General features: G+C 33.0%; 1 non-coding gene across 1 annotated transcript; it reads left to right on the forward strand.

The window, feature by feature from the left end:
* The first annotated feature begins 1,542 nt into the window (after nt 1-1,542).
* On the forward strand, nt 1,543-1,615 carry Trnav-aac. The gene has a single exon. It is a non-coding gene; the product is annotated as a tRNA-Val (tRNA).
* The last annotated feature ends 15,602 nt before the right edge of the window (nt 1,616-17,217 follow it).

The following is a 17,217-nucleotide window of genomic DNA, read 5'->3' on the forward strand; positions in this document are numbered from 1 at the left end:
TTTTTATACTGTTTGCGTCCAACCTGAGCATAGTGCATGAAACGCTCTTAATTTTTGCATGACAGCACCTTACCTATCTAAATGATCATGCTGCATGACAACTTGCAGCATAAAAAAGAGAGAGATTCAACAATCAACTACCAGCACGTAATTTTCGTGGCATACACTTAATCATCGAGCTAAACGTTCCTGCATGATCAGGTAACGCTTGTCATGCTGCATGATCGTCTAGGAACGACTTAATATATATTATGTGTCGCACAATATAGTAATTTACGTTCCGAATCACTCTCTAGCTTGGTACTAAATAGTATTATTGCTATGTCAGAATAATTTTGATCGACATTGTTAAGGATATTGCGATGTTGAAATTCTGTTGCGTTTAATTAATTGTCAGTTAAATAAGGTTATATATTAGTTATATCAAATTTATAATTGATTGAATACTAATACGCGATGCGGTTAAAGTTAATGCGATTTTCGAATGCGATGTGTTTAATAATTTTAACGTATACCTATGAAACTATTGTCACTCAGCGTTTATACAGCAATTTTGTATTGTTCAAATAATTTTTTTTAAATTACTCGTCAGAATGAGTCAGTCGTAATAATTATGATTACTTACTTACTTGATCGTATGGCAAGTAAACCTACGGTCTATCATGATAACAGAATACAGATGCATGTAACAAGACCCAATCCAGTCCTAACCAGACTCGCAGCAGATGTATCTATCTCCATATCTATAGATTGACTCTCGTAAAAACTAACGCAAAAGTTGTTGCAGCTGTATTCAAGTCATACGTAAAGTGGGAAATTTATTCAGCAGTGGACGCTTAGCTTCTGAGCTTTGTCTGTACTGCACTATTCCCTAGACTCACTTAAAAGTAAGTACAAGCAAGAACTGACTCGCATTTAAAATACTTGAACGGCCATCGATTGGATTTATTTGAAACTCATCCTTTGGGGGTAACTCGGAGATTCTTTGGATCGACTTGGCCACTAAAATAACTGCTGTATTGAAGTGTAATTATTAAATGATCGTATTTTAATTTCGAAGGAAGAAGGAAGGAAGTGGAATAGTATTTAATACATTAGAAATTTCCAAACATTCAAATAAAAATTTTTACTTAGAGTACTTAAAAATAACATGTGAATTGTATTTTTTAATGTTTTCAGTTGTAAAATTAACCTTTTTTGTATTGTTCTAAGTAATTAAAAAGTAACCATTGGTCATAAGCACTAACATTTAAGAAAATATAAAAGCTGCATTAAATATTTCCTTAAAGCAATTCTATTTTATGCTAAATTATTAATATAGACATAATAATAAAATTTTATGATTATATAAATATATTAAGTATTTTTGAATAAATAAGATGAAAATTAAATTATTATCTCAACGATTATTGCAATCGATAAAAATAAGGTCAGTATTTATGGTCAAGTCGATAATAATAATTTGATAATATTTCGACCGCATTAAAACCTGTTTTAAAAAAATCGAGATAAAACTTTCTTGAATATGAAACTGTCGTCAACGTTTCCGTGGTGTAGCGGTTATCACATCTGCCTAACACGCAGAAGGCCCCCGGTTCGATCCCGGGCGGAAACATTATTTTTGTATTGTACATTAGAAATTTCCATAAAGATTTTTCAGTAATTTAAAATAACATGTGAATTTTTTTTTCTTAATTTTTTTGACGGCTTGGATGGCCGTAGTGGCCCTGCCTTCCAAGCGAGAGGTCGTGGGTTCGATTCCCACCCGGGGAATTAAAAATATTTATGTGATGAACATAGATGTTTGCTCTGTGTCTGGGTAATTAACACCCAGACACAGAGCAAACATATATTATATAAGTATTTATTTAAAATTATATAATACGTATCTTTATCAGCTGGTTTCCATAACACAAGCGAAAGCTTAGTATGGGATCAGATCGTGCCATGTGTGAAAATTGTCCTGAATATAAATATTTTTTTTCTTTTTTCCTATGCTATGCTATTTTTGTGATTTAATATTTTAACTGTTTTTTGCTTTGCAGTTATTTTATTGTGATTGAACTTGAAGGTCTGAGTTTTATTTAAAAATCTATATTTATGTATGTGCATATATCTACATAATTATTATCTACCTGTTTGGCTTTTAAAAGTCATAATATCATCAAAAACACACGAAACCAAGCGTAAATAAAACAAATGAACAAAAACATTTCTACTTTAAAAATATAGTACATTCAAATCCCAAAACATTTTTGCGGACGCAAACTCAATTCATCACTAATGAGCGCTGAAACAGACTAAAATCGAACAATTTACACGTGCAAATTATTTAAAATAGATGTATGCGTTCTACAAAACCGAGCCTCATTGTGATTTCATCAAACAAACGTTACATTGCTCTTACGTTAATTCGATTATCGAATAAATCAATACTAAAAGTAAAACTCAAACAATTAGCGGTTGTCAACTCTAGTTGTAATGCGTAAACACAAGTCGCTAACGAACCCAGGCGGCCCTGCACAAATTTGCAATTTCGATTGCTATGCTACTCGTACCTACGTTGGGCTCATACCTGCTTCAATTCCCCTTCATTACGACGTGCTTTTAAAAATGCATAATTTGCGTAATATTTGGATAAGGGCTCAGTGCTTTACGAAACTACCTTTGGGCTCGATTTTTAGTTACTTTTCCATTCGAGCTTTCTAGTTTCCATTGTACGACCAAATCCATATTAGAGGCTGCATCATAATTATACGTAGCAAATATAAATGCAACAATAATAAAATGTTCAACCCGAAAGGTTATTGATATTATGTCTCACATGATTCCTTCACAGAATATAATTTCAAAGCACATGCTACAGAAATTTACAATCACTTTTATGTGTATTTTATTCATAAACAAGTCTTCGATCCACAGCTCTGATGGAATCATAAAATCATTTTATGCGATCTCCGTACATTACTACTCCCATGAGATTTTGTCACAATGTTGTTTTTACGAGTTGAATTTTAAATTGGGTAAGGTGTGACCGACTGCGCAGTACATTTTCTACGTGACGAAGAAGTTTATCCTTGCAACGTTGTCGTCCCTCATTTCATAGAAGCGCCATTAAAATATTTAAGCGTAATATTGTGGTAATGTCACAGTAATAAGCTGTTGATAGAGACTTATAGTCTTTTAAATTAGTACCTAATACTAGAAGAAAGTTGTCCTTATCGTAGTAGTATTTATATAAAAAAGTCACCAAGATTAAGAAGGAAGACAGACAATAAAAAAAGAAGTAGCGTTACAACTGTTATTAAAGTGAAACTTTTATTACATCGCCTCAAACTTTTTGGTCTGTGTAGCGCATGTCGCGTGTATCGCGGCAACCGAGTAGGTATTACCTACTCGGCACGCGACATGCGCTACACAAAGCAGTGTTCCGAACCGTTCGAACAATTTCATTTTACCGGGGTTTCATAAAACCACACCCTTGGATATGTCGCCATGACCTCACCTTCACCGAGTAGGCCGAGTAGGTAGACCATACCTATTACCGAGTAGACCAAGTAGACTGCACCTTCGAGTAGACCAAACCTATTACCGAGTAGACGAAGTAGACCGCTCCTTCGAGTAAACCAAACCTATTACCGAGTAGACCAATTAGACCGCACCTTCGAGTAGACCATACCTATTACCGAGTAGACCAAGTAGACCGCACCTTCGAGTAGACCAAACCTATTACCGAGTAGACCAAGTAGACCGCAACTTCACCGATTAGTCCAAGTAGACCATACCTATTACCGAGTCGACCAAGTAGACCACACCTTCGAGTAGACTAATCCTATTACTGAGTAGACCAAGTAGACCAATCCTATTATCGAATAGACCAAGTAGACCACATCAATTTCCGAGTAGACCAAGTAGACTGCACCTTCGAGTAGACCAAACCTATTACCGAGTAGACCAAGTAGACCGCACTTTCACCGATTAGTCCAAGTAGACCAATCCTATTATCGAATAGACCAAGTAGACCACATCAATTTCCGAGTAGACCAAGTAGACCGCACCTTCACCGAGTAGACCAAGTATACCACACCAATAGACCACATCAATTTCCGAGTAGACCAAGTAGACCGCACCTTCACCGAGTAGACCAAGTATACCACACCAAATTCCGAGTAGACCAAGTATACCACACCAAATTCCGAGTAGAACAAGTAGACCGCACCTTCACAGAGAAGACCAAGTAGACCACACCAATTTCCGAGTAGTCTACATCAATTTCCGAGTAGACCAAGTAGACCGCACATTCGAGTAGACCAAACCTATTACCGAGTAGACCAAGTAGACCGTACATTCGAGGAGACCAAACCTATTACCGAGTAGACCAATTAGACGATGATAATGACATGGTCTGTGTAGCGCATGTCGCGTGACGTACGATAATTATTATCGTACAAATACGATGATAATGAGATGATATGATAATTTCTATCATGCAAAATTCGTGAATTTATATTATGTCACCTATTATGAAATTTTGACGTGTTTCATATCGAACTTTCATGGGAATTATACATATACATGTCGAGTTACTAAACAAACACAAGACTTGAGAATAGAATTAGAGCGACTTTCGTTGAATCCACTGATTACTATCACCGATGAAATCTCGAATTTCATTATGAGTCGACGGGGTTTTTCGATGATAACATTCAATGTCCAAAGCTTACGAGCTCATTCGAAAGATATTTCTGCAAGCCTAATAAAATCAATCAATACTCTTGTTTTATGTGAAACTAATTTGAAAAATGATGAGCAAATAAATATTCCCAATTTTCTTTGTGTGAGTAGGCAGAAACATAGTACTTCTCGATATGGTGGAGTAGCTATACTAAAAAACAATGATAATTCATTGAGGGTTCCTTCAGTAATGCAAGCATACATGAATAACATGAGTGTAAATCAAGCAACTGCTTCCGAATCTACTGTGGGAGATTTTTGTGCAGCTATTTGTCAACTTGATGAAAACAGAAAAATCGTGATTGCGTCAATATATATTAAAGTAAATCAAAAAATAGATGATGTAATGGATTTTCTAGGTTTTCATCTAGCTCCATTTGCTAAGTCATCAGCTCAAATCTTCCGTTCTCGAGAAATATATTCACGAATGCCTGTTATTTTGTCTGGTGATTTTAATACAGATTTCAAGAAAGAAGAATCTGCTCCACTCATTGAATACTTGAGAGAAGTATTTAATCTTGAAATGATAAATGATAAAAATGTACCCACCACGAGATATGGTTCAACGATCGATGCGGTTTTTACTAGATACATTGAAAAAATCGAATGTAAATCACTGTTCACGTATTTTAGTTACCATAAAATGTTGGTTACATTTATAAACTGTGAAACTCATAATGAAGATGGAATGATAATAGAATGATTGAAAATAATTGAAAAACGGATCAAAATGACTCAACGATAATAAAATATTGTTTTCAGTTTTTTGATATGTGTATATTATCTAAATAATTGTTAAGTATTATGTAAGTCGTACTCTATAAGATACAGAGTTGAATAAAAATATTAGTTAGAGGACGTCTAATTTTATTATTTCCCATTATCATTCCAATTTTCCAAGTATAAAATTAAGATTGATAAAGCGATTTTTATACCCTTAATGGAATATTATTCGAAAAATTTTTTTTAGTTAAATGTCTATAGTGTGAAAAAAAGTTTCACTTTTACCGTGGTTTCATAAAACCACACAACATTTTTTTTTTTCTTCAACTGGCAATTTGTAAATACGTTTATATGTTTTATGACATTATTGCGACTACATCCATTCAGTCAAAATCTAGTTAAAATTCATCTGAACGTTATTTAATTTGTAATGAATTGCGACAAAAGTGTATTCATAGATTTAACTAGAGTTTATACAATAAAGGACGATGCAGAATTGATAGTTTCGCTTTACAGTGCCTCTCTCGTTTTACAAGTTTAACAATATTTCAGTTAGCCGTCAAACGAATAAACCAGTTTTATTTTATAGCCAGTGCTCGATGGACTGTCATCGTTTTATTTCCCAAAATGCTCGGAAATTTAAAATAAAGGGGACTTTTAAAGCCGATGGTAATGCAGATATCGATTTTTATTTATGAATTCGATTTTATTGTTAGCTGCTAGACTACAATGGATTTTAGTTTTTATTACTTTGTATATTTATACGATATTGACATACTACCATAGTATAAAGTACACTTGTTATATTTTTTTGTGTGGTATATACTATACAGGGTGTAATCGTTAAGTGTGCACAGGCGATTATTCCGTAACTATTACAGATATCAAAAAACTTTAAACTGATATCGAAAGTATTTAACCTAATGAGTAAAATGGCCATAATAAATTTTTAAAAATAAAACGAGAAATATCTAAAAAATTAACTTGAAACCCTCCCATACATTTAGTATGAGATACGAATATCCCATGTACATGGGTTGATCCGAAAGTAATGATAATCAATATTAAACAAGGTCATTACAGTTATAATAATTATGTAGTTCTCTAGATAGTCTTCTAACTAGAAAATATACATCAATATTTTTTTTCCTTAACTTAAAAAAAAAAAAGCTTTGACTTCATCCACAAAAACCCATCCACGCGGCCATCACTTCGCTGTCGTCTTAAAATAATTTATTGCTAAGAAAGTGTTTCTTGTGCCGAGGAAAGAGATAAAAGTAAATAGGAGCTAGATCTAAAAAATAGGGTAGGTGTTCAAGCATTTTGAATGCCGATTATTGAATGGCAGCCATCGCAACTGACGCTTTGTGATCTGGTGCGTTGTCTTGGTGAAACAGCGTTCAGGTCCGCAGTTTGCCATGTCTCTTTTCCTTACTAACCTACCGCAATCTTTTAATTTGGTCTGTTTAGTAAGAGCCCAATAAAGTGGCTACCTTTTTAAAATATTCCACCATAATTATTCCTTCAGCGTCCCAAAAAACTACCGCTTTAATCTAACCTACTGATTTTCACTTTGAATTTCTTCATCGTCACTTTGGAAGCTCGCATCCAGGACATTGATTGTTTTTTGGTTTCAGCATAAACATGGTGAACTCGGGTAACGTCCATGATCACAAAACGTGACAAAAAATTATCCTGATATCATTAAAAATTTAGAAATTTACACTCTACATGTCGAATCGTTGTTTTTTCTTTTCGTCGGGAAACATTCTGGCACGCACGGTTCACATTCAAATTAATGTAAATAATTGGAAACGTGGCCTGTTGATATGATTTTTTTGTGATTACTTAGTAAATACATAAGCAAGCAAAAAACATTTATTTTATATTTTTATGTGCACAGGAAATACCCAATTATCATTACTTTTGGATCAACCTAGTACATTTAATATGAAAGATTTTAGCTTTTTCTTTCTTTTTTTGGTTTTCTGCTTTAATTACTTCGCAAATTTGAAGGGAAGTTCATTTAGAAACTGTAAATAGAGCTCCTCATTGTATTGCACAATGAGGACATCACTTCGAAAATCTGCTATGAATACAAAATGTATGGGAAATAAAATGTATGGGAGCGTTTAATGTAACATTTTTGGATATTTCTCGTTTTATTTTTAAAAAAATATTATGGCCATTTTACTCATTAGGTTAAGTACTTTCGATATCAGTTTAAAGTTTTTTGGTATCTGCAATAGTTACGGAATAATCGCTTGTGCACACTTAACGATTACACCCTGTATATTATTGTTTTGGACGAGTAACCTTGAATATAATAATTTTGTTAAAATACAAGGAACTCTTTAGTTAATACGAAAGAAAATGTTTTAAGTTAATTAATTGTATAATATGTATAGGGAAATGAAATACCTATCAGCTTCTATATTTTATGAAATATCGAATTTTACAAAACAAATTTTTTTTAATGTTTACTTCATTTATATTATTTTTAGGTTTCTTATACAAATTCAACTGAATTTAACTACATATATGTTATTATGTTTATACTGCAAACCTCACTGCCACTATCTTGCCCTATAGTTCGCAAAAACAAGATCAAAGAAAACATTCCACTATGTGTATTCCGATGTCTACCCGGTTCGTAACAAAACATCGGAATTTCGCCTCTTTGTCCTACTACGATACTGTTAATTAAAATCCAATATTGTCTAACCAAAATTGATCACTAGCACCACGCTCACCGGTTTAATCTGCCTTCACGACGGGGAACAAAGCTTGGAGGGCACTTGTTAAACAAACTGCTATTTGTTACAAGGAGCCATGTTCAACAAATGATATTGGAAACACTTTATTGCGTAGTTAATGAAAACAAAACAATTGAACTTGGAGACATTCTCAGCTTTGGATTGACTCGTCCTGTTCATTTGCATTTAGAGAAGTAGAGAAAAAGTTTGATGGTTTAAGGGTCTTGATATAAAACGAGCTAATCGTATCTAAATAACAAGAAATGATTTAACGTAAACGATTTAATTTTAATAAGAACGTATTATATGTTTTAAGATTCGATAGACGTAGTTAAACAAATAATACAACCTAAATTTGCCTGATTATGCACAACTGAACTGTTATAATATTACAGCCACGTCGCAATGCTCAATAGTGGATATAAAGTGATAATTTCCACATTTAAAATGGAAAAGCAATTTCGGGATCGCCAAAAGCGGAGCGAATAATAACAAAATTCAATTTTTCCATTTGTATTAATCTTTCAGCAACAGAGGGCCAGGATTGGTTCTTTGATTTCTCTGCCATTGAATCGGAAGTATGGCGCGTGGGGCCGGACGCAAATTAATCCAGTAGACAATGCTGACCGTGACACCGCGCCGCGCCATGTTTGTAGACACAATAACAAATTATTCATACTCGGTGATGGAATGTAAACAGAATATGATTGGCTATTAGCATGCAGGCTCGCAGAACCCAAGGGACCTACGCACCCGGCGGCCCTGTGGATCATCCCCACCCTACTAACGAGCCGCTAGACGCTCCTATCCGCAGCTAACTTTGTTCTAACCTATTCCGAACTTAATTCAATTAATTATGTCCCCCTACCGCAAAAGTCCATTCCGCTAAATATTATTTCAAGTCGGGAAGATCAAACGCATTTATGAGTGGTATGAATATTTATCACAAGAACAAAACTAAATATGATGCATTATCCGCCATTTTATAGCGCAGCATTAAACCATCACTCGCATATGACTTGATTTTATTGATCATTATTCATTATAAATGCCGACGTAAACGAAGCGCTCCGCAATATTAAGTTGTTAAAAGGGTTTATGGTTGAATAATATTAATAGAATGATTTTATTTGCTGCCTGTAAATTAATATGAGTCAGTTATAAGAGAAGAAGTAAGCTACAACTTATTTATGATATTTTAATTGTTTAAATGAATGTTTTCTGTTCATTTTCGTCTAAAGAATTCCTTTATATTATTGACGATACAACAATATAATTGTACACTTAAAATAAAACATGTTTATTAGCTTTTAAGACGTATTTTTATACTGCTAATATTTTAAACGTCACTACAATAATTACATCAATATATAACATCCCTCCATTGAAATGTTTATAACACCGTAGCTGTAGTTTTGAATACCTCTGTGGTCAATGTATTCAGATTATTCGATTTATTTTATAGCTCGTAAACAAAGCCTGTAACTCTGTCAGTCTCGTTTTAAGGTTTTATGGTAAATAACATTTTACGGTAACGGTGTTTTTGGTCGCCAACACTTACATTCCTTATACATTATCACTTTAAATGCAAATAATATAAGTGTCTTGTTTCAACTCATTTGAAATATATTTTGAATAATGGAATATTTTGATTGAAGCGACAACCGATTGAGTGTAATATCTGTGGTAATATGATACTGTCTTGAACTGTGGTAAAACACACAATAGATTTCTAAGCTGCAAGTACCTATCTAAAATTCCTAAAATATTCTTTATGGTATGAGAGAGTAATATTTAATATAATTTTATCATTCATATTGCATTTCGAAATTGTTTACTGAAAATGCCTTATCAATAATGCTTTTGTAAATGTACCTACATAATTAATATAAAGACTGTTTTGTAAAAAAACATTACTATTACAGTAGGTATTATTTTTCATAAATATTCATAAAAGCTTTTATGTTAAAAACAAAAAGTGTTCTAGCAACCAACCGCTATTAAAATTCTGGGATACAATTCGGGTATTATTATCATGGCTGCAATTTTGCTCCAGACATCTTAACATTCACAAAGATTTTTAATAACTATCGGCTCGACGTCGTCTCGATTTTCAAATTCTAATCGAGTTTTAAATTGCAGCTATTCTTATCTGCTGCGCTCGTTCCTCGGACTCGGCTTGAACTTTCATCTCTCATCTACGGTCCCATTCCTCGTTAGCTTCTCCTTAAAACTTTGCCCGCAACTTCGACATCAAGTTTTTTAACTCGTCCAGAACTCGATTCTCGTGATTAATTAATTCGATTGTGTTTAGAGTTATTCCCGGGCATCGTAAGCCGCGATGTCCATTATATCGTGATTTGGGTCAAGTTGCAGGAGGGTCGTTTTCGCTCGGTCATCGCATGAACAGATTTGTCACACTCCCTATACAATTTTTGCCTGTTATTCGGAAAGTTCAAAGGTTTAAACTAAAATTAGCCGTCCAATTTCTTTATTAACGCTACCCGTTTTCCGCGTTACGTGACGAAGTTTCAACACTTTTTACTCTGCAATATTTTATGCCATTAAGTTGTTCGCTTTGACGTATTCAGGCCATAAAGGTGGAAGGTATTCGGGCGAATTTAAATACTTATTTAATTTTTAAAAATACAAAGAAGTAGTTACGACTTACGAGGCGATAACAATCTAAGACCGCATTAGGGAATATTTTCATTACTGATTACAGTAGTATAAACAAATCGTTAGTTATAGCTGCTTGCGGCTTTTGAGACACGCAACGTAATTTAATTAAAGAGCGATATAAAACACCTTAATAGGCCCGGCTGTGAGGTTCCGTCAATTCACCAAGCTCTTGATGAACTTTCTACGTGTGGTTCGCTAATGGCCATATATTTCACTATACGATGTATAAATTTACTTGTAGTTGTATCATTGAAATAAACTCAAACTATTATTAAAGTAATGTTTATGATAACTTTATTACTCTATAACCTAGCATAGATATCTGTCTTGAACAATTAAAATACCTATTAAAATACTGCTGTCTAAATACAACTTTGCTCTAAGGTTAAATAAATTTATTAATAAAAGAAATTGAATTTGAAATTGAAAATTTGCGATATAATCTAAAATATCACTCGATAATCAATTTTCCAACCATATTAAATTGTTATAGACTTCAATTATTGTTCAAACACACAACAAAATTTGTAATTTATCAAGCTCTAAAGAAATGAGATCAAAAGTTGGTATGTAGATACTCACATAATTTATATTACATCATTTATGTATATTCATTTCTAATGTCTTTAAATTTCGCAACCAACTACATCACTACATAGTATAGGTAAAACAAAGTCTCTTTCTCTGTCCTTATGTCCTATGTCCCTTTGTATGCTTAAATCTTTAAAACTACGGAACGGATTTTGATGTGGTTTTTTTGATAGATAGAGTGATTCAAGAGGAAGGTCTTAATATATAATTTATTAGGTTTTAGACAATGCGGGCGAAGCCGCGGGCGGTAAGCTAGTAAATTAATATTTATGGAATTAATACACATTGTTTCATAGGACAGATGCATATTTTGTGAAATGATGTACCTATTATTAATTGATTGTCTTACGGGAAAACATAAGCACCCCTTGAATTTATGTCAGATGTTATCATTTTTACTCGATTTTACTATACCTGCACCTGTATGTTCGTATGTAATCGACATATTTGTTTGTAACCGACGCCTTTAGACTTGAATTTGATCCACATCACACTTAATAAGATTTAATTCAAACTTTGTACACTTATCAAGGATCGATGACAATTCAATCATTTCATGAATAAGCGTGATAATAATCGTGTTTTTAGGATTTTTGTTATATCTTTATATATATTATAATTATTATATCTATTATAATTACCCATAGTATTCTTACAAAACATAAAGTGCAAAAAATATATTATTATTTATCCTTTTCCCAAACCGCCAAATACGCTATTATCACACTTTTTAAATATTTACTATTGAACTGCCATAACACTTCCATCATAAAATGGATAATAATAATTATACCGAGCTCTCTGTTACAAATGTAACATCCTTAAAATAAAAAATAAATCCTTTACAAACAGAAGTTTTAATAAATTAATTAAGTTCATTGAAAATACGGCGAATAAGTAATCTACTCATAATGTGAAAAGATTTTGAAGTGTTTTTATAACCGAAAATAGGCTCGGGGTCCGATTTCCTCGGTTATTGAAAGTGCTTTTGCTAACAACCCCTTTCGAAATTAAAGAGTGTTTTTTGCGTTATTTGAAAACAGATTTTTATAATAATTATTGAAGTATGGAGAAAGGTTGTTTATTTTAGCATAGACTGTCAGTTAAATGTTTTATTTTTAGGATTGTGTTTTAAAAATAGTTAGAAGAGGGCTGAATAAATAAAAAAATGACAAGTACTTATGACAGAATCTCTTGCTTACGTATAGGACTGTTTTTCCGATTTGTACGTTATTTGGTTTTTATTATAAAACTACAAAATATCATTAGGCCTAGGGACACCAATTCTTTCCTAATAAGAGTCCATACTCCATAATATCCATATTATATTACCCTGATTAAATCAATATAGATGCCCAGCTTTGTATATTTATAATTGGAGAGGAAAAGGGGAGGTAATTAATTAAAATTATGAATAAAGTTTGTACCTCACTTTTATATGAAAAATTGGAAAATTGTCTCTTAATCAACTTAATTAAAAATTGTATGGGATAATTTTCAAAGGGTAAGAATAAATTAATAAAATACTATTATCAGCTAATTAAAGTGGGAAGTTAATTAAATTTGTATTCAAAATCATACACTAGAACTGGAATCTACAATAGCATCGAATATTTCGTACAACATGCTATTCGTAACCTGAATGTCTATAGACAAATAAATAAAAGACAAGAAATAATAATTGAGCTTCGCAAGGTAAATACCGTTTCGCGTTTCCAAATAATTAACTGAACGAATTCCTTTCAATTTTTATACACGAGAACATAAAACATGGCATAAAAGTCATGCTTATGCCATACTTGACCTCCCCACCTAAAACCCTAAGAGTACTTAAGTAGGTACCTCTATAATTTCACCCTTCACTCATTGTTTTATTTAACTTATTACGAAAGATGCGTGTGGTTTCGAGGCTTACAATAATTTAATATTAACCCCTCAAATGCAATATGAAAGTTATTCGAGATCATAGAGACCGTTCCCATAAATTTTGTTTTAAACTTTCCTCTCATGAAAATTACTTTGGATGGATATGAATTTATGTTATCATCACAGGAAATTTTCAATTGTTTACCGTGTTCTAACAATAATTAACAAACTGCGGTAGAATCTTTTACTTTTAATAAGTAGGTACTTTACTGACAAACACTCACTGAAGTATTACTGTAGTGAGAAAGAGCTTACTTCGGCAGCTTTCGAAACAATAATGAACGCAATTTAATAAAAAGAATATAACGAAAATGTAAATACATGTACGGAATATCAGCTGGTATCTTTTGATCTGATGTTACAGGACATCAAAACAGCATTTTTGTACATGTTAAAAATTAAAAATTTAGAGTAATATTCAACAACGTGCGGGAATCTACAGGCGTGAATGGCTGTTTGGCCAGCAGCCAGTATTACTGCCAAATAGATATCTTTTATTCAGTAAACTCAAACTTTTCACAACATAAATCTACAAGAGGGTACTTTCATGAAAATGTAATGAGAAAGAACTATTTATGGCTAATCCTTTCGGAATAAACTGTTCGAAGTGGTGTCCATTTGAATTTCTACGCTGCCTTTGTAAGAAAGTGTCTGGCGTGGTTGCAAAATGTTTGTAACAAAAAGTAATAGTGTGGGAGTGGGACAGCTATATGGGAAGTAATAAGAACGAAGGAGAAATCTCGGAAGGCAGACGGATGAGGTATAGAGTAGAGTGAATTTTTGAATTGCAAATAGGGGAAATGAAACTGCCTTGGTCGCAACCACCCCCGTTTCTGAGTTATAATCATCCTTAATAACATGGGAGTGCTTTAATGAATTTATGTAGCGATCAAAGCAAGGAGCTTACTTGAAGAAAATTAAACTCACGTCAGGATTATCTATTTCTATTTGAATTAATATAACGAAAACTTGTCATATAACACTTTAATAACTTTTCGCTATACATTATTGACGTATTGAACATTAAAAGGTTTTGATAATAAAGTTTAAGACAACTGCTTAAAAACCCTTAATAGGAGTAGGTACGTAGTTTCATAACAACAATAACATTTATACCACTAATTCATTATACCTGAAACACCATTACGATACCAGCATTTGATTCTCGAAATAATTGCATTGTCATTTGTGATGTTTATAATTTAACCGGCATTGTTGTGAGGGATCTCAGCTGTTACGCCACACCGAGTCTGATGGGCGAAATTTAATTCAGCCGTATAACATTCCACCACAGATTGCATTCCTACCGCGCAACTTGACGCGGATGCAAACTATGCTTTTCCTAAATTACTTCTGGACATCATTATACAAATGTTTTTTGGGAGTATTAATAGATTTGTGTGGATTTTTGTTTTCTATGAAACTGGTAATATACCTAATCAATAGTATTTTCCTTCTCTTTTTCAACTAACTAGGTTATTAGGTATTATAAGATTTTTTACAGTTTTTAATAAATATACTAGCGGCCCGCCCAGGCTTCCCCCGTGGTACCTACGTTTTCTCTTCATAAGATCCAGGTCCAGCCGTTCGCGCGTGATGCCGTGACCAAGAGTAATAAGGATTCATTTTTATATATAGAGATTTCAGAGTAAATTTTATAAATACATGTAAAATGAATTTGAAACAAAAACCTTGAAATTACATCCGAAATTACATCATGAATACAAATAGAAGTTTAATTTAACATTCAAAGAAAGTTTTGTATTTTTTAAATTTTACTATGAGATATCTCTAGGCTAAAGACTTTGAATCTTACATATATTTATTAAAAACTAGATTTCCGCCCGCGACTTCGTATTCTATACTAGTAGGTACTTGTATAGTACAGCTTTTACAAATAACGTATTGATAAGAGTTCACTCATAAAGATCACCATTCACACACAACAATATCGAAGCAAAGAATAAAAGCCACAGTAGACCGAGACGCAGCTTTAAATTTATGAAATACAAGGGAATAAAGCGAAAAGGCAAAACGATTGTTACAAAGGGACAACACTCGGAGTACTTGAGTTGAGGGCATGCAAATTGATACCCCTTGATGTCGCAAAGTCGAGGGCTCCGAATGAAAACTCTACGCTATGGTCAAATACGGCTGTTTGATCTGTCCATTTTAAATATTCCATTGCCTTTTGCTAGGCGCTGACTGTAATACACGTTGATTCCTAATATTATTCATTTGTTTTATAGATTTTATGTTAGTTATTAAAAGGTTTTATCTATCCACTCTTAATTATTACGGTATTTCATTTTAACAATAATTTCGTGATATATCATATTTTGCTTTAACTTAATGTTAATTTATTATAACTTTTTATTATACTAGCTTTCCACCCGCAGCTTCGCCCGTGCAGTCAAAGAAAAACCCGCATACTTAGTTTCCGTTCCCGTGGGATTTCCGGAATAAAACCTATCCTCTTTCCCGGGGTAAAAATTAGACTATGTCCTTTCTCAGGTATCAAAATATCTCTATACCAAATTTCATGTAAATTGGTTCAGTAGTTAAGGCATGATTGAGTAACAGACAGACAGACAGAGTTACTTTCGCATTTATAATAGGTATATAACCAGCTTCGTTCACAATGTTAAGTTCTATATAATTTACTAGCGGACCGCCCCAGCTTCGCCCGTGGTACATATTTACGTTTTCTCTACATAAGAACCATCCTTGTACTTCAAGGAATATAATAAAAAAATAATTATCGAAATCGATCCACCCGTTCACGCATGATGCCGTGACAACGCGAAACGGGTTTCATTTTTATATATTACTAGCGGTCCGCCCCGGCTTCGCCCGTGGTACATATTCACGTTTTCTCTACATAAGGACCATCCTGGTACTTCAAGGAATATAATAAAAAAATTAACGACATCGGTTCAGCCGTTCTCGAGTTATGCGCTTACCAACACATTTTGCGATTCATTTTTATATTATAGAAGAAGATATTGATAGCTAGATTTGAAAGCAAGAAAGCACTATAAATTAATTAATTAGACTCAATTAAGACATACATAATCCTTGCAAATAAACGTACCTTATAAAATACATTATTAAGCATTTTATCAGCAAGATCACTCATATAGTTCATTAGACCTTATCAAATGAGGCCAAAATTAGTTAAGCATGTACCACTAAATGCCTTTGTAACATCGTGGTTATTTTAGTATCAGATTATCATATCACGTGGAAACATTTAACCCTCATCGGTTTCTATTATAAGCGATATATTTTCGTTTATTAGAATAATTACACTATATTCATCTTAAACTAAGAATAATGTATTTTGCTCAGCTTTGAATGTATCTTGATATTATAAAGACATCGCCCGTGGCAAGAACACGTTTAAATTATGAGAAACACGTAGTTCGGTTATTATTATCTGTACCTAGTTATTTGATATATTGCTTGCGCTATTAAGGCCAATATAAATACATGGTACAGATTTAAGTGGTAAATTAGAGAAGGGAAACCTATTTATTATTTGTTTTTTATTTGGTTAAGAATTAGCTGCAGCTCTATTTTAGGGTAATATTGACTTGAATAAAAGATGGACGCTTCGTCAAATAGTACAAAACGAGTCAAATAAAATGGTCGGTTTATTTCAGTCGTACCTAAAAAGCTTTAAGTGGAGCTTTTTTATCAGATTAGTGAATACATGTAGTCGTTTCTGGACAATGCATTTGTTTATTTTTACATATATTCCATAAAAAACATGTAAAAAATTGTACAACGTTCATTGAAAACA

Source organism: Colias croceus, chromosome 1 (assembly GCF_905220415.1).
Source record: "Colias croceus chromosome 1, ilColCroc2.1".
Classification (NCBI taxonomy): domain Eukaryota; kingdom Metazoa; phylum Arthropoda; class Insecta; order Lepidoptera; family Pieridae; genus Colias; species Colias croceus.